Source organism: Diadema antillarum, unplaced genomic scaffold (assembly GCF_040938485.1).
Source record: "Diadema antillarum isolate AM-2024a unplaced genomic scaffold, OU_Dant_1.0 seq00001795_RagTag, whole genome shotgun sequence".
NCBI classification, from domain to species: domain Eukaryota; kingdom Metazoa; phylum Echinodermata; class Echinoidea; order Diadematoida; family Diadematidae; genus Diadema; species Diadema antillarum.
In genome coordinates, this window is record NW_027272473.1 from 222,409 (window position 1) to 245,022 (window position 22,614).

Genomic DNA, 22,614 nt, shown 5'->3' on the forward strand with positions numbered 1-22,614 from the left:
AAGCCGCTTAATAAATTATTTAAGATAATTCGTTTCGGAAAATCATCCCGTCGCTTTGTTTGAATATTGGCGTCTCGTTACATTCTTCTATTTAGATATATAATGCGGAAAATATTGATTATATCGCAGGATAAAACAATTTAGGGAAAACAATTGATGATCATCTCGTCAACTACGTTCGAATTTGGGGGTGGGGTTGAGGGTGGTCTATGCCCCTTTCGTTACCGTATATCATGCATTTCACAGCAAGATTAGCGGACATTTTTACATCAGAGTGGTATGATATTGACTGAAGTTGACTTACAGGATAAGCCACTGCTTGTAGAAAAGATTAACAAAATTGAGTTGACCCGTTTTATAGGTAAAAAGAGGATGCATGGAACTAAACAACTTCCAACACTTTTGAGATGGGTTCATTCACTCAACTCCTTTGACAAGGAGCTTGTAATAGTATGTGGTCAGAATGGCTGTTATAAAACATTTTCTCTCATGAACTCGTACTTAGAGCATATTTGAAACTTATGCGTCCACCTGTGAATCCAAACAATGAAGCAGCCGAAGTTGAAGGCATATACAAGACTCTGACTCAGAATCAGATCAGGACATCTAAGAGATTGGAGAACAAAATGACAACCGAGAATATTTCGAAACCTTTAATGAGTTGTCACTTAAAGACTCGCTGCTTTACCCCCTGTGAAACGTAGAATTGCTGCGTCACTGACTATAACAATTGATAAGGTTATTAGCTGAACCGAGGAAATAGTGCTACCGTTCAAGCCCTCAGTCACCATACATCAAATGCAGGGTCCATGATCAAATGTACTTAGGAATCATGGGGTAGATCCAAATACAGATGATAACTAATTGACAAACGAGAATACTTCATTGTGGAGCAGAAGAGAGTGCCATTTCCGGTTCTCCTTCAGAGCCCCAAGGTGTCGCAATGCCACAACCACGAAATTATTCTTTACCGACTTCCCCCGCATGCAAGCCACGTCATCCAACCATGCGATGTGTCGCTGTTTCGGTCGTTGAAGTCTGCGTGTGGTATACTGTGTATGTGTCGCCGAAAGGCAATGACGCTTTCAGCACAGCGGCGAATTTGTGATGAAGACGAGATGATCTGCGTGACATAAATAACTAATTGACAAACGAGAATCCAACTACTTCAGCGGGGGATGATACAGCAAGCATGGCACCGTCATCTTCCACCACAGCACCGTCATCTTCTACAACAATCTCCCCTTCCACCCTGAATCATAATCCGATACCCAACCCAACTTCCCGACCTTCGTTCCACCATCACTTGAAGACTATATCCCTTTCCCGAGAGTGGATGTCGTGAGAAAAAGATAGAAGAGGGAGCAGCTCCCTGAAGTGATCTCGGGAGAGCAATTCCTAAAGTTGGTGGCGGCGAAAAGGCAAAAGAAGGAAAAGAGCAGAACAGAGAACATAGAGAGAGGGAAGAAGAAAAAGGAAAAGGAACAGAAATCAAAAGAAAAGAAGAACAGTAAGAGAAGAGGAAAAAAGGAAAATGTAAGAGAAAGAGCGCTAATTAAGACGATGACCACTATGTGTGCCCCCAGGGCACTTCCCACTCGCGGGACCACGAACAATACCTTTATTCCTTTTATTTCCTTATTTCCCTTTCTCTCCTTTTGCAGAATGCCTTTCACGTGCGTGTTCTGGTCGAACAGAAACTGTCTAAAGAAAAGATGGCGGAGCACGAGGAGCAGCGACACGCCAACAAGAAGTCGCGTCGGGAGCGCAGTCGTTCTCCCATCCGAGCACCTACCGATTTGCGAGCACCAAGATTTCACCCATCAAGGACCCGCGTACACGCACCACCAGTCCCACCCCTGATGCTGTCCTAATGGACTTGGAGGCCGGCCTACCTCCAGAAGTGGCAAGGGAACCACTTCCCCCGTCTCCAGCTCCAGCCCCTACCCCGGAAGTCGACTTCAGTCCTGCTAGTCCAAAGACTCGGAGCCAGCCCCCGAAGACGTCCTCAGCCTCGGAGGAGACGTGTCGGAAGAAACTATGCATTTCGAGAACCAGGCGACACAAACCATGGACCCTGAAGATCACAAGCGGGGAGACTGTTAATAGGGTAATTGAGACGGCGCACCTCCCTTACGGTCAGTTCTATACACGTTTTCAGTATAAAGTTTTCAGGAATTAAAGAACCCTCCGATTTTGGTTTGTCTATTTTTGCCGTTTCCTTTTAGCTCTCCGTGTTTCTCGTCGGATCTTTCTTCTCTCGTTATCCTGCCGCGCCTGTGGGTATTCGCACAATGTTCTTATATTACGATGTGTACATATACAATGAAGTTATCTCTGAAGGATGCATGGATCTTCCTACAACGTCCTACCGTATCTATCTGTTTCCATCCACCTTTAATCTTTCTTCTTCTTTCCTTTCTTTCCCTTCTCTTTCTGTCTCTCTTCTATCCTTCAGTGCATGTGAATCTTTTGCAACGCCACTGAATTTGATGTTTGATGACTCAAGTGTTTAGATTATTAAACATTTCTTCGAGGAGACCAAAACTTGTTCACACACACACACACACACACACACACAAATATCGCCGGAATGTGGTGAATAGAATGGCTTATTTAGTAGGTATTAGCAGTTGCCTGGTTGTTCCTGGAGTAACTATTTTGACGCACATTCTCATTTGAGGTTTATGGATATGGATTTCTGGTATGTATTGACTTTTTGGAGTGTGCGTGTAGTTTTTGGTCTTTGGTGTGACTCGAGAGGAGTTTATTATCGGATGGGTGTATATAAGGGCCCACATTCACATATCATTTAGGAAGCGAAGGCTGAGGTCTGTCAAATGCCCGTGTTTCATTCGTCAAAGTTGCGACTTTGATATTGGTTTGATTGTATATTAGTATAAATTGGAAATGAAGTGAAGTGTCCCAGTTTTACACTTCCGTTAATTGTCTCTTCGAAGAAATTCACTACTTTATAAGCATGAAATATTTAAGTTCAGATGAAATTTATACATGTACTTATAAATGCGATTACGCATTTCAGAGAAGGGTTGTATAACGAGCCAACCTCGTTGTGTAAGTCAAGTTTTAATTAAAGTTTACGACATTTACTGTTATTCCTGATTTATCGCATTTATAGCTTATTGCTGAAATTGTTTTGTTTGGATTCGTGTATAAAGTCTACGTATACATTATGGGTGGATCTACATTTTAGCAAACGTACCTGATGCATTATAAGGCATTGAAATGATAGGAAATGTCACTTTATTATTGTTGGCCAGGAATATCCTGATAATTGAACGAATTAGTGAATTAGGAATATGCAGAGATATGGAATGTGAATACAATGTAATGCCCTTTACGAAGAATCCAAAACACTGTCAATAGATGCGCGTACCGCGTAGTTATCATTCAGGATTGCAGACCTTCCCTCGTTCATTGTCGTCGATGTTTTGGCCGTCTATTATAATTCAGATTCAAAATTTCCTAAATTCACCTTCTCTGAGAAATATAAGTTGCAAATACAAATAAACGTTTACACAAATTAGGCTTTGGTGATAGAAATTAATGTTATTATTCTTCGGAAGCTGACCTGCAAATGGTATGAGTTTTAATGCGAGCTTCGGCTTTGAGTCGCGAGATGACGTAGGAACGTCAAGTTTTTGATTTACGTCCTTCGTGAGTGAAAAAATACTGCTATTTTGTCGATTTCAGAAAATTTCAGAGACATTTATTCTCTAGGCTATTACGTATCTAGTCACCTGGTAAATCATTCCCAATTTATCAAAACATGGATTTTATACTATAGAAAGTGATATATGTGGAGATAATAAGATATTTGCGACGTTAAGCAAGCACAGAATTCACGGAGGGTACAAGTTTAGCGCTTAAAGCATATCGTAGCTATCTCCGCGTAGTGTTTCCCTCGACGTCCGCATTAAGTCTAGTTGGTAACGAGCGAACTCTATGCTCACTCCTCAACCTGTCAACACACTAAATTATAAACTTCTCTCCGTGGCTCCCTCATATCTCCACGATAATAAATTTAGAGGAGACTCCTGGAGTTCTACTCCAGGTAACGAGCCACTCTCTGCTCACTCCTCAACACACTTAGCAATCCCCCCCCCCCCCCGCCATATATTCTCACGTAAAATTTCAAATTACTCGTAGGCTATACTTTGTATCTTCTGGCAAGCTCATCATGCATACTCTACTAGAATATAAGAAACATGCTTTATATTAGCTTCAGGAAATCTTAGGGATTCTGGCGATTCACTAATTGGGTCCAAACTAGGCCCCACAATTCGGAGTTCAGAGGATTGGATTCTGACATTGGAATTTACGAGGTAATAGGCATGCATGAAAGCTGAATAATATAGGTTAAGATTAGGATTGCTTCAGGCGTATAGTCACATACACGTGAAAGAGTACGAAACAGTGGAGATTTTTGTTGGAACCTTGTGTAAAAGAAATGATAAACTTTTTTTTTTGTTTTGTTGAACTTAAAATCTGAGTTTTGCAACCTGTGTCTTTGTTTCTGTGTACGACTCACTTGACTCAGTTTCTATTTTCATACACCGCACAACCCCACTATTCTAAACATACATACATACTCTGCACAGATACTCCTCCCCTTTATTCCATCTTCCCTCCACGGTCATTTAAACTTTGGCCAAATAACTCATCCCCACCAAGGCTTCGTTTATAAGATTTTTCGTGCCGAGAATCACTGTTTTGAAACACTGCTTTGAAACACGGTTTTGTCAGAACAGCGTTTATAAGATTTTTCTCCCGAGCGTGTCGGGCGCGCACTTTTGTTATCGCGATATCGGTTATAACGAACTTGAGCCGAATTACCTAGCTGGCGATCGAGTGGGCTGCAGCTGATGAGCTAGCAGCTGAACTATAGTCTATATAATCATTTGCAATTTGCATGCACTGTTCTAATTCTGTGCATAAGCTAGGCTGAGCTGAAGAAGACATGTCGTCCCAACACGGCGAGAATACACGCCATCATGAACATCATGATGTTCATTCATTGATTAATGTTGGTCATGATGATGGAGGACAACCCAATTCCAGTGTACACGTAAAACGAGCCGGAGATCGGGAGGAGCGGATTCCTCCCCACCGCTTAGGCTTAGCTTCAGGAGAATGTTACGCCATCGTTATTATCGTCAGTAGCGGCACTTGCCACATTGGCCCTATAAGAGTAGTGTGATGTAACGTTAGAGTATTGCCATAGGCCCTACGAGGCTACGTATTAATATCGGCGTGTGGCTGAGCGATACACGCGTGTGTCGATATCCACTGCCTGTATTCTATAAAATTCAAATTAGATAACTCTAAAGAATTATCCAATACAAACTTTTGTTTTGGTCTGTCACAGTGTCAGTGTCATGTCACACAGCACGTGCTAAATTTCAGTTTGATACTAGGCCTATTACTAGTATAGTGGCCCGTCTAAAATTTAGGAATGAAAACAAAGCCTTCAAAGGCTCAAATTTCAAAAGTCCCTACGCAAAGGTCAGGATGAATCTATTTTCCATCAAATCAAGCTAGAACAGCAGAAACAGAAATAGAATGAGCTACATCTTACCGTTTATAGCAACAACAGGGGATCCAGTCGACTGACGCAGAATCGATATCGAGGATGTCACTCTTCTTTGGCCTGGCCTTGGCCCCTCTTTCGTCATCATCTGATATCGACATGGAAGCTGAAGGGGCATCTGGAAGGGAAGCTCGAAGGTTGGGTCGGGCACCCGGAAACACATTCAACGCAAAGCAATTATGACGTCATTTAAACAGTGTTTGAGATCGCGGTCGCGTTTATAATTTTTTTTAACACTGTTTCTACAGAAACACTGTTTGAAACGCACTATTTTGTGCGTTTCAAAACACTGTTACAGGTTACGGCTATTTATAGCGTTTGTAAGATTTTCTTTTTCTTACTAGAAACACTGTTTTTGGCCAGAAAAAAAAAAATCTTATAAAGTACCCGAGACTAATAGTTTCCGAAAGGTCGGTTACTCCGTATGTTTTACCGCTTGGACATTTTCGGCTTAACACCTCCTCGCCCACGGAGTTGATCAGTCTTTCGGGAAATACACTCACCACATTATATACTAATATCTCTCCGTTCAGCGCCCTCAACGGCAACAACCAAGGCGCCACAGCTGTCCGCCACACTTGAGCTTATAGCTGTCTTAAACTTACTTTCTTAGACAAATAGCATTAGGGAATGCCGACGGCACATATTTGAGAAAATATGCGTAGCCAGCAAGCCAAAATTTGTCTTAGCCAAGATGAAATTCTTAGTAAAATTCTTAGCCAATTATTATGGAATAAGAGCTTCGGCTAAGGATTTTGTTTTAGCTAGAAAATAAGCAAAATGGCTTAGCTTTTCTGACTTTATAGCATGCTTATCAAGTTTATAGAATACCGGCCCAGGGCGTAAAGGATTGTGCAGGTTTTCCGTGGTTTCGGCAATAGACTATTTTCTTACCCAGTTCAAAACGGTGGAGAGTCTACATGATTATAGAAACCTTAAGGTTTGCTCAGATATGGTGCGCCGAACCAAGCTACGCCACTTTTTTATATGAACGCACATTTCACACGTCAATGCTCAAATAAAAGAGATTTTGCTAAACGTTGCGCAAATTCTCATGACATCGCATCTTTCACTAACTTTTAAGACTTTGATTGGTCCTTAGCTTTTTTGCCACAGTGAGGCTAAGATGCTCCTTGTCTCAGTGTTTCAGTTTTTGTTGTTTTGTTTATTTTTCTTTTCTTTGTTTGCCGCCTCATATCCCGTTGACCTGTGCACTTAAAATGTTGCCGGAGTTTGTCTCATAATATCTAAACAAGCCTTTATGGGGCGTTTCAGGCAGGCAATTAGAACTCAAAGTACTTTGGTATTCTACTATGCAATTAATTTAAGAGCTTACTGAATTTGCGTTTTCTACTTCAAACAGATAATAAATTAGAGAACTGGGGAAATTTTATGTTTTCTGTTCAGCTATATGATTATATTCGGGTCACTTCCTTTTCAAATATGTTTCACAGATGACCTCTTTGGATGCTGTCAATATTTTTTTGCTCACTTAATGCCTCTGCCAGAGTGATGTCCTGATGACACCAAAAATGTTGCTCGTGAGTGCTTTTGAAAGTCGAGCCTTGAACTTTAGAGATTGTGGGCCACTTATGAAGGCTAAAAATGAATTTTCCCGTTAATCAGTCACGAGTTCGAGAAAAGTGTTAAATTTCAAAGCTTCTTTAAAGAAAAATTAAGTATGAGTAAGTTTATATGGTAAAGTTATAGTGATCGTCAAAATTGGATAAGAGTCCCTTTTTAAGCCTCCGTCAATAAGTGGTAACGCAGCCGTTTTTGGTTTTGGGTATACTTAGAAGTCCATCCGTCCGCGAGCATGATAACTTGAAAATTGTTAATCATAATGTGAATAAATCGTGGTAAACCCATTTATGACTGACTCAAACTAATTACATTTTGGATCAGATTAAAAGTCACAGTCGAATTTGTCTAGGACTAGCTTCATACATTGTACAATCATTTTTCCATTGCTGCAGTCTATAGCCTTGATCACTATCTTGAGAAGGGAAGAAGAAGCAGATGCAGCTCTACTTGTTGGCCAAAGGACATCAGGATAACATAAACCCATATTACGTCATTGTGACCATGCACTTGGTACTATCCTGCCCTGTAACTTTCAAACTGCCTTTGACACATTGTTCAAGGCACACTATTTGTTTGGTCTACAGTAGGTGAAACCTCTCAACTTTGGGACATGCATGATGCAGAAAACAATCTACCAGTTAGATACAAAAAGCACTTTGGAATCACGAGTACATATTGTACTCGTGAACTGAGATCTAAACCTGCAAATCCAAAATGAAGCGATACATTCCTTGAAGGAAACAGTTTCCCACTTAAACTCTGGTTTTTTTAACCATCTGCGTTTTAAACAAGGACTGAGTGATGGACAAACAATGACTCGTATGCGGTCAGCTGGGATCCTGTGCACAGACATAATTTCATGCGTTCGGTGGTTTAAGAAGACATTAAAAAATCATGACTGAAATTGTGACGGTACATACACTCCAAATACAATTCTACAGCTATACGTTTTAGGAACAGAGATAGAGACAGATGGTATATAGTTAATGATGAATCAGTATGCATCGTTAGTTGATGACAGTATTGATGAACAAGAATATTTGTAAAAAAATTACAATATTGGATATTGTTGCTTTATCAATTATCCACAATTAGAAATTATAAAATCAATTTTGATTCTGCTAGAAGTAATGTCTAAACAGACCACCGAATTGATGAATACGCCATGGGACTGAGTCACGGCCCCGAAGTATGATATCGATCATAAAGAATCGCAAACTGTGTTGGATATGTAGAAAAACAGAAGAAATTATCATTTATCTAAAAGCATGTCCATATGGGCAGAGTATCGAACATCTAAACTTGTTTTGTTTTTGTTTGTATAAAGTAGCTCAATATTGACGTGCTTAGCTTATCATTTCCTTCAGCACTGGGCCTAGCTATCCAAAACATCAGAAAAATCAAGTCCAGCGAACACTTCTTACTATTATCATTATTATTTATCTATTTATCTATTTATTTATTAATCTGTCTTTTTATCTATCTATTTATCTATTTATCTATTTATCTATTTATCTATTTATTTTGACAAGTGTGTCCAGTTTCAAACTGGAATGGTCCATATATGCTGCAATAATTACGTACACCGCACCTCCCCGCCGGTGCGGACGCGATCGCCAGCTAGAGTGCAGCCCGATAAGGCTGCTATCCGTGCTTTCTAAATTTCTACCTGCGACAAGAAGCAGACGTGAAGTGAAAGCGAAGTCATAATGTTTCCGAACGCATTGCGCGGTGTTATTTTGACGCAGCCCACTCAATTATTGCGCAGCAATTTTGAAACCGACTCCCAGTGCGAGTAATGCTTTTCCTACGTGCATTCCTAATCTATCGTACAATTTGTTTGCTGCTGTTATTATGGATTTCTTTTTTTTTTCAGTAATATCTGGAAGTTTTCAAATCCTCAGTGAAGACCAGAAAACCACTGCGCTAAAACAGTCGAGTCTTATGCGTGAACGTTCGTTCTTTATGCGCAATGCTATAATTAGAAGGGTGTCGGTTTCAATGTACAGTAGGGAGCTTTAGATATTTGTGACGGGGACGTTCAGGGCGAAAAAAAAAATCGTAAACGAATCGAGTATCACAGTCGATCTATTCATAGCTTGCGTGTCTGAGTTTTCACTACGCGTTCTGGGCTCTTTTTTTTTTTTTTTTTTTACGTCCGCACAGTTCACGACATAGAGAGCAATTTGATGCACCGATTATTGGGGCGCCATTTTATTTCATAGGTTGCGTCCTAGCGTACCTCAGCACGCCACGACGCAAGGAGTAAGGAGAACGTCCAGCTCAAGCGTCGTCTCAAGATTCCAAGCTGCAAATCTAAAGCTCCCTAATGTCGATGTGTTGGACACCTGCAATAATGAGGAGCGTTAAGTTTTTGACGACGGATGCTTTCTACGACGGTTGAAAACTGTAACTGGACCGTCGGGTATATAATAGTCTCCGTTCTGCAAAATATCGTTTCGATTTTTAGGACGAGGACATGAAAAGGTATCACGTGACCAATTTCATCAGGTGACGAGGAGGGACTACAAAATGGCGAACCTTCACAGGTTTCGAGAGTGCTTGCTCTTTGGTCATTGCTTGGATATCATCGATAAAGAGGAATTCATGCTCCTTTATGATGTCAACAAACCCACCAACACCGACTTTAGGTACTTCGACTACGAAACTTTCGACCTGAACAATTTCAACGATGATGAATGCAACTCTTATTTCAGGTAGGCGTAGCCGTAGGTCTCGCGATATGCGAGGCAACTGCTTGCGCTAGAAAAAAAAAAAAAAAAAAAAAACACCCCAAAACAAAAAACACAAAAAACAGCCACACAAGAACCATATACTGCCGCTTACAAAGTGCTTGCAATATAATTTATCATCCACTTAAAGGCTTAAACTTACCAGAAAAATAGCTCCAAGCACGTCTTCGCAGGTACCATGGTACCATCCATTTTGGCTTACCTTTATAACGTTGACCGTTGACCTGTGTACTAAAAATGTTGCCGGAGTTTGTCTCATCATATCTAAACGAGCCTTTATGGGACATTTCAGGCAGGCAATGAGAACTCATAGTACTTTGGTACTTCAAATACATGCAATTGATTTACGAGCTTAATGAATTTGCGTTTTCTACTTTATACAAAAAAAAAAAAACACACACACACACACACAAAAACAAAACTAGAGATTGGTGCTCGGCGGGTCGCGCAGCCGAGCACATGTATCCCCCGAACCCACAGCATTATACATCATCGCAATATATAGAGCTCACACAGAAATACCATAAATAAATACAGTTATCATGGCAACAGTGATCCTGTCCACATTTTGCCTCTGGGTACCAGATTTGATGACAGTAATATGATGCCGAGGTGCAACTCTGCAGAATCTAGAGTATCCTCTGGTAGTACCTGCGAGGGAATACAATTATAGAGTATTAAATCAGGATGCATTGTAAACTTAACCCTCTTCCAGTATGCGATTGGATGAATTTGGGATAAAACATATAATATGGCAATAGGTGACAACAGGTATCAATGCAGACACTTTTTTTCTTTTGGTTTTGTTTTCACTTCTGATATTTCATTGTTTTGTTAACTGACAAAGCGGGTTCCATGACAAATGCTGTGATGACAAATGCTCCCGCAAGGAATCCAAGTGTTGAAGCGCACATAAAGCTTAACGCTTACCTTAATCCAAATCTTTATTCTGCCTTGAACCTAACACCCAATTATACCCATGGAGAAGAAACGCAGCCGTTAGAGCGCTCACAAGGAAATCTCTATTGCCACAAAAATTCTTGTTACCATGGCAACGATGTCTCCGACGACACCAAGAACAATATGCGTCTTCGTCTCACCATAATACACCTTCATGCCAAATTTGAAGGTGATCGAAAAAGACCTGCAGCCAGTATAGAGCGCTCGCAAGCAGACCCTATTGGATTTACCTTTTCATGTATAAAGACTGAACAAGCGAGGGCGCCATCACCAAAAACCATAGGCATCTTTGTCGTATCATAATACCCCTTCATGCCAAATTTGAATACGATCGAAGAAGGACTGCAGCCAGTAGAGCGCTCACAAGCAGACCCCATTGAATTTACCTTTTCATGTATAAAGACGGAACAAGCGAGGGCGCCATCACCAAAAACAGTAGGCGTCTTTACCATAATGGACCTTCATGCCAAATTTGAAGAAGATTGGAGAAAAAAAGAGCAGCCGGTAGAGTGCTCACAAAGAAATCTCTGTTTTTTCCACAAAAATAAAGACGGACCAAGCGACGGCGCCATCATCAAAACCCATAGGGGTTCAAATTTGAAGATGATCGAAGAAGAACGACAGGGTAAGCACTATTTGGGCACCCGTCCCGCTTCATCATGAATATTCATCATCTACATGTATCCGTAATACCGTGAAAATACATTTTTTTTTTTTCATTTCCCGGCAGCGTTTTTACATTTCTCGGCAAAACTGAAAATTTTTCCATCTCCCGGCGAGACGTTTTAACATTCCCCGTTGATGCAATTTTTCGAGATTTTTACATTTCCCGGCGGCGTGTTTTTTTAGACGGCACAGATTGGGGCATGGCGCGTGTTAAACCTATGGGACACGTTTTTTCCTCCTCTGAATAGTGCCTGCGGGGTGAGACTAGTCATGATTGCACTAGTCATGAGTCAACTTTCGACCAATGCAATACCGTATGCGCGCTTACCGTATGTACTGTCTATGGTATAATACTATAGCAGCGCAGCGCGCGCATAAACGCCAGCGCAGCGCATAATAGCGCCAGCGCAGATGTTGATATTCGCGGCAAAGTATAAGGCTAACACGGTATGATTGTACCTGTCTTTAAATGTGTCAACAATGTGTTTAGACACCATTCCTGCTCAGTTAAGGTATAAAGTTTATTAGCAGAATAGTGTCATATTTCTTTTTTTGGGTAGTTTTCGACTGATTTCATTTTGCACGGTGATTTTTTAAATAATTTTCCATAATGATAAGTAAATGCATTGTCATTGAGAGTAGTGCAGTAGAGATCCGCACAACACAATAATGGGCATGATGCCATGTCCATGACAATGGATGTATGACTATATCAAAGTCTAGACTCTATGTTACATGAACGTGACAAGCAGTCCGCCGTATGCCAGTGAAGTGGCTTTTAAACCTAGTCTACCTAACTTTTTCTAAAGTTAATGGGTAAATGCTTAATAATTAGTAAAACTGTAAAATTATTAAAGTTAGGCCCTGGGTGTCTGATTTGACATGTGACTTGTAGAAGACCTAGCCTAGGGCAAGGCTATGTGTGAACAAAATATGACTGAGTTGGGAGCAAAGTCTGAGCCCCTTCTGAGCGGCAGAGTTTTTGGCTGGATGTGAATTCAACGCAATTCTGTGGGGTGATCTTAAAGTTTAAACTTAATAAGATTTCACATGAATGAAGTTTGGTATGTTTTGGTAGGTAAAATGTATCTTTTAATACTTGTCTTTAATAGTAGGATAAGTAACATAGCCTTAACTGTGCTTTAGGTATATGAATAACAGGATCAATCAGTTTAAAACTTTAATTCTAACGTTTAATAGGTGACTAACCAAGTTAGGTATAGATCTAGAGTCTAGATCTATTTCTAGAGCTAAAAACACTATTGCACATCTTGTGTGGAGATTTGTAGGCCTATGTGATAAGTTGTGATAATGATGCTGGAGGATTTTTCCAAACAGTTGGGGCAGTAGTTTGGCATCATGCTATCTGAATGGGACTAATGAATTATTACTTTTCCATATTAGAAAGCCGTCAAGTAGAATAAACACAAGAATAGTATAAACAGGTATTAATATTCGAGTAGCTTTTGTCCCATAGGAGGGGATGAGAGAAATATAATTTATTTCATTTATGGGTACCGGTATGAGATTAAAAAAAAAAAACCCATACAAACAAATTAAGGACGTGGATTTATGGGGCATTCATTGTGCTGTCATTCAAATAAAATGATGACTTGCTTTTGTATAACAGCTGTATCAAAATGGCACTCTATTATTTTAAAGTTAAAGGCACAATATTTTTATTTAACAATATAATGCACACTTGTTTCACTTTGATTAAATGTTAATTACAGCAGATGTCTATGGACAGGTATGGCATAAAGCAAGGTTTCAGTGATCTAAATTCATGTATTTATATCACTGAAACCGTGCTTTATGCCATACCAGAGACTCATGTAGCTATGCTTGGAATAAAATTCTATGTTGATTAGATAGGTCACTTGCTAATAGTACCAAGCTTGACAATGAACCCTATAGCAACAGGCACTTATACATGGCCCATGATATTTCAGTCTTAATGAAACGAAAATTGAACACTTTATCTGAGAAGGTAGAACGTAAATGACTTCTTCAAACCAGCTAGTGTGATGCATAATTGTACATAGCATGCTCTATCGCTACAAATTACAATATCAATATTGTGTAAAGTACGCTATCGCAACAAATTTTGTAAAAACTGGGAATCATTTTGTACAAGTATCACCCCTGAATGGCTCGTATGCATGCAAAGTCTGCGCGTTGCGAACTGCCCATGCATGCGTTGCAGCGTGCACTTATGGCTACGGCGTCGCGTACGTCCCACTGCACTGAAGTAATTTTAGTTCAGTGAGTGCTCACCACAGAACTCTAAACACGTGTTTAGAGTTCTGTGGTGCGCAAGCGCACATCCGCTATTAGTCTGTTTCAAGACCCCTTTTGAAGAAATGCCCCAATCTGTGCCGTCTAAAAAAAACACGCTTCCCGCCGATACGTTTTGCACGTGTCCAGCGTTCTGCCATTTACTAGCACAGTATCTTACTGCCTGATGAATATTCATGATGAAGCGGGACGGGTGCCCAAATAGTGCTTACCGAACGACAGCCAGAAGAGCGCTCACAAGCAGACCCCATTGAATTTACCTTTTCATGTACATAAAGGCGGAACAAGCAAGGGCGCCATCACCAAAAACAGTAGGCCTCTTCATCTTACCATATACTACACCTTCATGCCAAATTTGAAGATGATCGGAAAAGAAACGCAGCTGGTAGAGCGCTCACAAGGAAATCTCGGCGGCGGCGGCGGCGGCGGCGGCGGATGCGGCGCGACGAGGCCAAATCCTGCCTCTGCCAGGGTGATGTGCTGATGACACCAAAAACGTTACTCGTAAGTGCTTTTGAAAGTCGAGCTTTAAACTTTAGAGATTGTGGGCCACTTATGAAGGCTAAAATTTTGAACTTTCCTTTTAATCAGTTACGAGTTCGAAAAAAAAATGTTAGATTTTATAACTTCCCTTACGAAAAATTAAGTACAATTTATATTATGCAATTATAGTGATCATTAAAACTGGATAAGAGTCACTTTTAAAGGGATAGTAAAGTTTTGGTGGAGATGAGAATTGGGTTTTTTAACTTTTTGCGAGATACCAAGAAAACACTTATGATATAGTACAGAACATACCATTTTAAGAGGAATTCAAGGTTTATTTGACGAAGATCGGGTTTGGAATGACTGAAACATCAAAAAACAAAGTAAAACAAAGCGATCATAATAAAGTGTGGGTCCCACACTTTATTAGAATCGCTCCTTTTTGATATCTCAGCCATTTCAAAACCAATTTTCATGAAATAAACGTTGAATTTGTCATAGAATGACATGCTCTTTCACATTTTATAAGAGGTTTCTCATTATCTCATCAAAAATTGTTAGAAACCTGAAATTAGGTCTCAACCATAACTGTACAATCCCTTTAAGCCTCCGTCAAGAAGTGGTACCGCAGCCATTATGGTTTTGAGTATAGTCCATCCGTCCGTGAGCATGATAGCTTGAAAATTGTTAATCATATGCGAATAAAACGTGGTTAACCCATGTATGACAGTGTCAAACTAATTACATTTTGGATTAGATTAAAATTCACGGTCGAATTTGTCTAGGACTAGCTTCATACTTTGTACAATAGGTTTATATTTCATTGCTTCAGTCTGATGCTATACTATAGCCTATAGCCTTGATCACTATCTTGAAGAGGGAAAGAAGCAGATGCAGCTCTACTTGTTGGCCAAAGGACATCAGAAGGATACCATAGACCATGGTCAATATTACATTAATTGTGACCACTCGGTAATATCCTGCCCAGGGAATACCTTTCAAACTGCCTTTTACGCATTGTTCAAAGCACATTGTGTGTTTGGTCTACAGTATTAGAAAACTCTCCACAACTTTGGGACATGCATGATGCAGACGACAGTCTCAGTAAGATACAATCATCAAAAAGCACAATGGAATCACGACGAGTTCGTGAACTGAAATCTAAACCTGCATATCCAAAATGAAACGATACATTCATTGTAGGATACAGTTTCCCACTAAAACTCTGGGCCTTTTTTAACTACCGGTACATGTAATTGCGTTATAGATTAGGACTGGGTGATGGTCAAACAATTAGGCGGTCAGCTGGGAACCTGTGTACAGACATAATTTAATTCGTTCAGTGGTTTTAGACGACATTAAAGAATCATGACTGAAATTATAAAGGTCCTCCAAATCCAATTCTACGGTTATGTGTTTTAGGAACTGCTATTAATGATGAAACAGTATTCATAGCTGATGACAGTATTGATGAACAATTGGTAAAAAATAATTCTGGACATTGTTGCTTGATCAATTATCCACAATTCCAAATAGAAATTATAAAATCAATTTTGATTCTGCTAGAAGTAACGTCTCAACACACCATCGAATCGATGATTTCGCCATGCCCATGGAACTGAGTAATGACCCAAAATTATAATATCGATCATTAAGAATCGCGAAATAATATATTCGATATTATTTAGAAAAAAAAACCCTAAAATTATCATAAGTTTAAAAGCATGCCCATTTGGGCAGAGTATAACATATAAACATCTTTTTACAAAGTAGCTGATAGCACAATATTGACATGATAGCCTATCTTTTCCTTCAGCACTATGCCTGTTTATCCAAAACATAAGAAAAATCAAGTCCAGCGAACACTTCTTATTATCATTGTTATTATGTTTTATTTATTTATTAATTCATTTGTTTATTTTGACTAGCGTGTCCAGCTTCAAACCGTAATAGTCCATAGCTGCAGTGACACACTGCACCTCCCCGCCCGCACGGCCCGCGATCGCAAGCTAACGTTATCTAGAGTGCAGCCCGATAACTGGATAAGGCTGCTATCCATGCATTCTAAATTTCTGCCTGCGGCACGAAGCAGACGTGAAGTGGAAGCATAAACAGCCATACTGCAATTTTGAAACCGCTTTTCCTATGTGCATTATTGCTGCTGTTGTTTATCATCGATTTTTTTTTCAGTAATTAATATTTGGACATTTTGAAATCCTAAGTGAAGAATAGCATACCACTGCGCTTTTAAGGGTGTGTACAGTTCTGGTCGAGGTGAGATTTAGCTTTTAGTTTTAACATTTTGCGAAGTATTCAGAAACCACTCTATGAGATGTCAAAGAGCATGCAATTCTAAGGGTTATCAAAAGTTTATCTGATGAAAATCGGTTTTAAAGTGGTCGAGATATCAAAAAAAAAAAAAGAAGGTGAAAACAAAGCGATCCTAATAAAGTTGTGGCCTGCAGTCTTTTATTATTGTCACGTTTTTTGTGTTTTTTTAATATCTCAGCCATTTGAAAACCAATTTTCATCACGATTCAAATAAAAGTTGAATCCTTCTTAAAATTTCATGCTCTTTCATATTTCATAATAGGTTTCTCATTATCTCACTAAGCAAAGGAATATTAAAAAAAAAAACATGAATCCCCACCTCAACCAGTACTGTACACTCTACAGACCCTTGAAGATAATCATGCGAGAATGTTCGTTCTTTTATGTGCAATGCTATATAATGAGGTGTGTCGGTTTCAATGTACAGTGTCGATGTGCTGGACACATGCGTAGACGGTTCTAACGTTAGCAAAGATCCGTAGACATCTAACGTTTAACATACCTAGGATCTTTTGCTAGAAACCGATCGGCCCTAGAAGCTAGCGGTAGTGTAGGGGAAACAGTATTCGGTCAGTCCCCGGTATTCGGTCAGCCAGCTGTTTCAACAGCTGTCACATACTCATGTAAATGCATGAAATGAACCACGAAACAAGAACTACACATTCCAACTGTCCGAAGTACACAGGGTAGGGTTGGACCTACTACTCATCGACCGCCTAATGTTTATTTGCTTGATAAGAATATTTAACACTGAAATTCACATAAAAAAACTTGACCTACGTGATTGGGAAAATCCAGTACTATCAAATGCCGTTGGTCCCTTTTCGATTCGAAGCTTCAGTGCAAAAATATCGCCGTCGACCTAGCGTGGCCTCGTTTCAGCTCCCCGTGGTAACGCCCCTTATTGAGATCGACCGCTGTTTTTGCATTCACAATGCACGCAAACCGAGTTGTATTGAACACCGTGTTTTTTAGAAACTTCCATAGACATTACATTTTATACGATTCAGTGAAAATATTCATTCGAAATTTTGTCCTTGATTAAAACAATTACTAAACAGTGAATTTTCGCGTTTTCCCACACCATCCTCATCAACAGTCAAAGCCAATCCATTTCTATGTGCATTGCGCGCAGTGAAGTGCGTACTAAGCGTTCTGTGCGGTCGGTTTAAAAAAGGGTGGTCGACATATGTAGTAGGGCTACCAATACACGGTACAGATTTGTAACTGACCTCAAAAATTGCCGGCTTCGTCCAACTTTTGGCACATCCGGGTTCCGTTAGCAGGTGACTTAATGAGAATAGCCTCACGTAGACTCCTTATTACGTAATAACTGCGTGTATTTGTGTGGTGAATTCAGTTCAGTATGGGTAGAGCAGAGCCTCTATCGCAGCGAATTTGCCACAGAACTCTTAGTTCTGTGGAATTTGCAAATGGCGCTAAATAGATATGCAACACACTACCGTCAAATGGGGGCGCTTGTTACCCCAGTATTCGGTCACGGCAACATTGACGTCTTGCCGAGCCGCTGTGCGGCAAATGTGAGCAAAGTCGCTTCGTTCCTCGCAAAGGGAACACGAATTCTGAATGTCTTTCTCTTTTTTTTCTCTCTCTCTCTTGTTTGATTTTTTTTTTATTCCTTTATTTAATTCGAAATAAATCAACGCTTTTGTGCATTTTGATGGATAAAAATCTCAGAAGCAGACGCCTCGATATTTCGTTCCTGTGAAAACGTGTTGTTGAACAGAAATGGGATGACGATGACTATTTTTCGCAACGCTCATTAAGAGCAACATACTTTGCTCTAGGCCTAATGTGAAGGTTTCGAAATTGATTATTATAATCAGTATCATAATTATTCCTGTAATCATTAAAATTAGGAGTGATGATAATAACCTGAAGCATCTATCAAAGGTCATTGGTCTGTGGCCTGTTGAAATTTAGCGTCACCAATTTAATGAAATGGGATGACGATGTTGACAAAATGTGTCATAGCTTTCCGTTTCCCTTTGTCATCTTAAATGGAATGTTCAATGATTACAATACGTTTAGTAATTACATTGTATAATCATCCCCTTCTCTTTTAGTTTATATTTTTACTTCATATTCAATGTTTATTTATGTCTATCATGAATGGTGAATGAATATAAGATTATACAAAGTAGGGCCTCTATATTCCTACATATTGAGAAACTGACTCAAAAGTATGCAATATGCATAGGGCTACATTAAACTGACTAGTAGGCCTTATGTTAGATTATTATGAAAAATATACCGACCATCGTGACAATAATTTGGCATGGGTATTTGTAGTGGAGCATTTACTAAATATGAAAAGTGACCTAGTGTAGGCTTTGCTTTATAAAGATAATTCTCCTGGATTAAGTAGCGGACCCTCTCTTTTTTAGCGGAGTTTTCCAACTTGTATTCCTCATGTACATGTATATTATAAATTTTATATTAAAAAAAAAGATTGCCTTCATTAAAACTTTGAATCCCCATTGTGTATCCTTTTTCTATGACATGTTTATCATTTTCCACACGAAGGTTATCAGAATGCCGCGAAACGCCTACCGTCACTACACTCAACAACAGTTGATAACGCAGTGGAGAGGGTGAGGGTGGATAAAATGTCAATCAGGAGGGCTGGGCAGGTGTACGGCGTTCCCAAGTCAACGCTCATCGACAAAGTAAGTACACTGTCTTTAATTTCTATTGTAACAACATACTTACGTAAGAAATTTGCTGCCCCTCCCCTCCCGCCTCTTGCACCGTTGATTTCATTGTATTTTCTCCTTACCTGTATCCTCTCAGATGTCTGGAAAGACGCCGCTCGACACTCACCAAGGACCTTGTCCGTATCTGTCGGTGTCCGAAGAAGCCAAACTAGCGACGTGGGCGGCGCGGATGGTGAGAATTGGATTCGGAATCAATCGACTAGAGCTTCGGCAGGTGAGCCGACACGATATCGATTTATAACTAAGATGATGATAATCATGACAATTTTTCATGATAATGAAATTGACAACAGCGGGTAGAATGATTGTGACTCTGATTGTAATGATGTAAAATAAGATAATAATGCTGAAAATGACAAAAATATCCACTTGTGTCTTGATGATGGCGATGATGATGTCAAAAATTGATGGTGACCGTGATGACGATTGACAATGGTATAATCATAGGTCTGTTGTTGCTACAACTTCTATTTTGACTACTCAGGTCTGTTGAGAATGAAAATGGCTTTAAGTTGTCTCGATCACTATGGGTTTTGTGGTGACTTAACGCCCTTATCATTCTCAACCGACGTCTTATACTATTGTGATGTTGGTCGGCAAGCATGAAACCAATACCAGTAGGATCCGGTTTGAAGAATCCAAGAAGATGGATACATTGCTGAAGTCGTCGACAATCACTCTGGGCATACAGTCATGTCCTCCCCCTCCCTTTCTTCATTGTCGCATTCAATATAGACTGTCCGGAAGATTGTCCTTGACGATGGCCGGGAAACTCCCTTTAAAGATGGAATGCCGGGGAAGAACTGGCTGGCTGGATTCATGAGGAGGCATCCCAAGCTGTCGGAAAGAAAGCCGGAGCTCCTCGGCGGAGAGCGGGCAGTCGTGTCAAGTGAAAAGATCGACAAGTTCCACGCCGACCTTCACGGCTACCTCGAGCAGAAAGGATGCCTGTCAATCCTGTCATCCCCTGACAGGATGTTCAACTGTGACGAAACAGACTTCGCTTTGTGCGGGAAGACGTGCCGTGTTCTCGCTACCAAAGGCAGCCGCAGAGTGAGTGCCGTTGGATCGAGCGACAAAAGCCAAGTCACTGTTCTTGCGACCATCCCAGCTTCTGGGGATGTCCTGCCATCAACCATCGTTCTCGCCGGGAAGCGTTTGCGGGAGAATCCTCTTCAAGATGGACCGAAGGGAGCCTTCCTCGGGAGGAGTGACAATGGGTAGATGAACAGTGAAGTGTTCTACGAATATGCGGCCAACAGCTTCCTCCTATGGCTGGAGAAGCACAACATCCCAAAGCCTGTGTTGCTGTTGGTCGATGGGCACAGCAGCCACGTTGCTTACCACGTGGGGCAGCTGTGCAATGAAGCCGGTGTCGAGCTGTTCCTACTACCGTTGCACGCCTCGCATGTTATTCAGCCATTCGATGTATCGTTCTTCAAGCAGCTGAAGTCAGCTGGGCCCGAGCAGAGCGGCAGTGGCGTCAAGAACATGAAGGTACAGGTGTCACTAAGTACTCGTTTGCCAGTGCCTTCCGCGGCCCATGGGAAGAAGTTGCGAAGAGGGGGGACATGATCAGGAAGGCACTCAGGGCGACAGGTCTCTTCCCGTTCTCGAGAGAATTTGCGAGGGAGAAGCTCGCCCCGTCTTGAGTGTTCATCGGTGACCCTGGAGCATCAAACGCACACGACCCCGCCCCTGCCTCCACCCCCACCCCAACCCCCATCACCGGCTCATCAGCTGACGCTGGCCCTTTGACCCACAGGAGGTCATGGTTCTTCTCTGGCACTCGACAAGCGCCTGAGGTACCCTGTCATCAACAGGTCAACGAAGAAGAGGAAGACAGGACGAGAGGATCTCCCGAAGTGTATCAGCAGCGACGCGTACCTGCAATACCTGAAGGAGAAACAGGAGGCCAAGGAAAGAGAGGGGGAAAGAAAGAAAAAGCGGAAAGAGGAGAGAGAGGCGAAGAAGGCGGCCAAAGGAGGGAGGCAAAAGAAAACAGAAGAAGAACAACGTAGAAGCCATCGACGAAAGAGTGTGCCCGGAATGTGCCGGCCGTTATGATGACGACTCCAAAGAGTGGGTAGGTTGTTTCAACTGTACACGGTGGTTTCACGTCGTTTGCTGCGACGGTCTCGACGGACTAACGAATGAAGAAATCGAAGCCATCGACTTAAAGTGCCGCTATTGATGAGTTTCTTTGTGCCACATGAATACTCTTTAAATGTTTATGATTTTCAGAGTCTTGCAACTTTTTTTCTATTCCCTTTGACGTTTTCATGCTGAGATGTGTGGGTGTGGGGAGGGGGTGTACAGCAAACTTGAGAATGGAGGTTTTTCTGCTTTGCAGTCTTCATTACAATAACCGAATCTCTCACCAATAGCCGGAAAAAACAAAAATTAGTTTTTAGTGGTTGTCCAGTTATTAACGTATCACACAAGTTCAGAAACTTTTCCCCCAAAGCTCAGTGCAGCCCTCTTAGTATCGTTTAAACATATATAAGCACATGTCTTTCTTTCTTTTACCTAGTATTCAATAGTGTATAGAGCTTACGTTGTAGTAGGCCTATCATTTGTTTTTCTGATTCTGTAAATTTCCATTTTTCACCAACGAATAATTTGCTGTATAATTTCATTTCAGATTATACTGGAATAAATTTGATAATGTATATTTGTATACGTCTTAGCAAATAATTTTGCTTTTCATTCTTAGCAGACAGGGTTCCTGCGATACCATTTCTATTCATTGTCTTGCACTGCAATATTCATTTGCGTATCTTTAAGTCCAGGTAATGCACAATGGTTTCAGTATATCTTATTTGTTGGCTGAACGTCATATGAATTAATGTTGTCGGTAATATCATCTTTCCTTTCAATACAAACTTACAATATTGTTTTGAAAGCAATTACAGAAATATTATCTGTATGTCTACGAAAACGACATGCCTACATGTTGGGAGTGCCATTTATACCGTTTCATCCGCCGAAATGAAAAAAGGAAAATGAAGAACAAATACATCTGAATTATACATCAAAGTTTCAACAAAATATTTCATACGCTGTTCTTTGCATGTGTTGTCGAAGGTTCAATGGATTGACGAGTCTTGATTGAGATATTGTCCGAGTGCAATGATTGGTTGGGTGATTGGTCTTATTAACGTTTTAATGTTTGAAAAAAGTGGGT

General features: G+C 40.6%; 1 pseudogene; it reads left to right on the forward strand.

The window, feature by feature from the left end:
- The first annotated feature begins 1,873 nt into the window (after window positions 1–1,873).
- LOC139712367 (uncharacterized) lies at window positions 1,874–21,621 on the forward strand (annotated as a pseudogene).
- The last annotated feature ends 993 nt before the right edge of the window (window positions 21,622–22,614 follow it).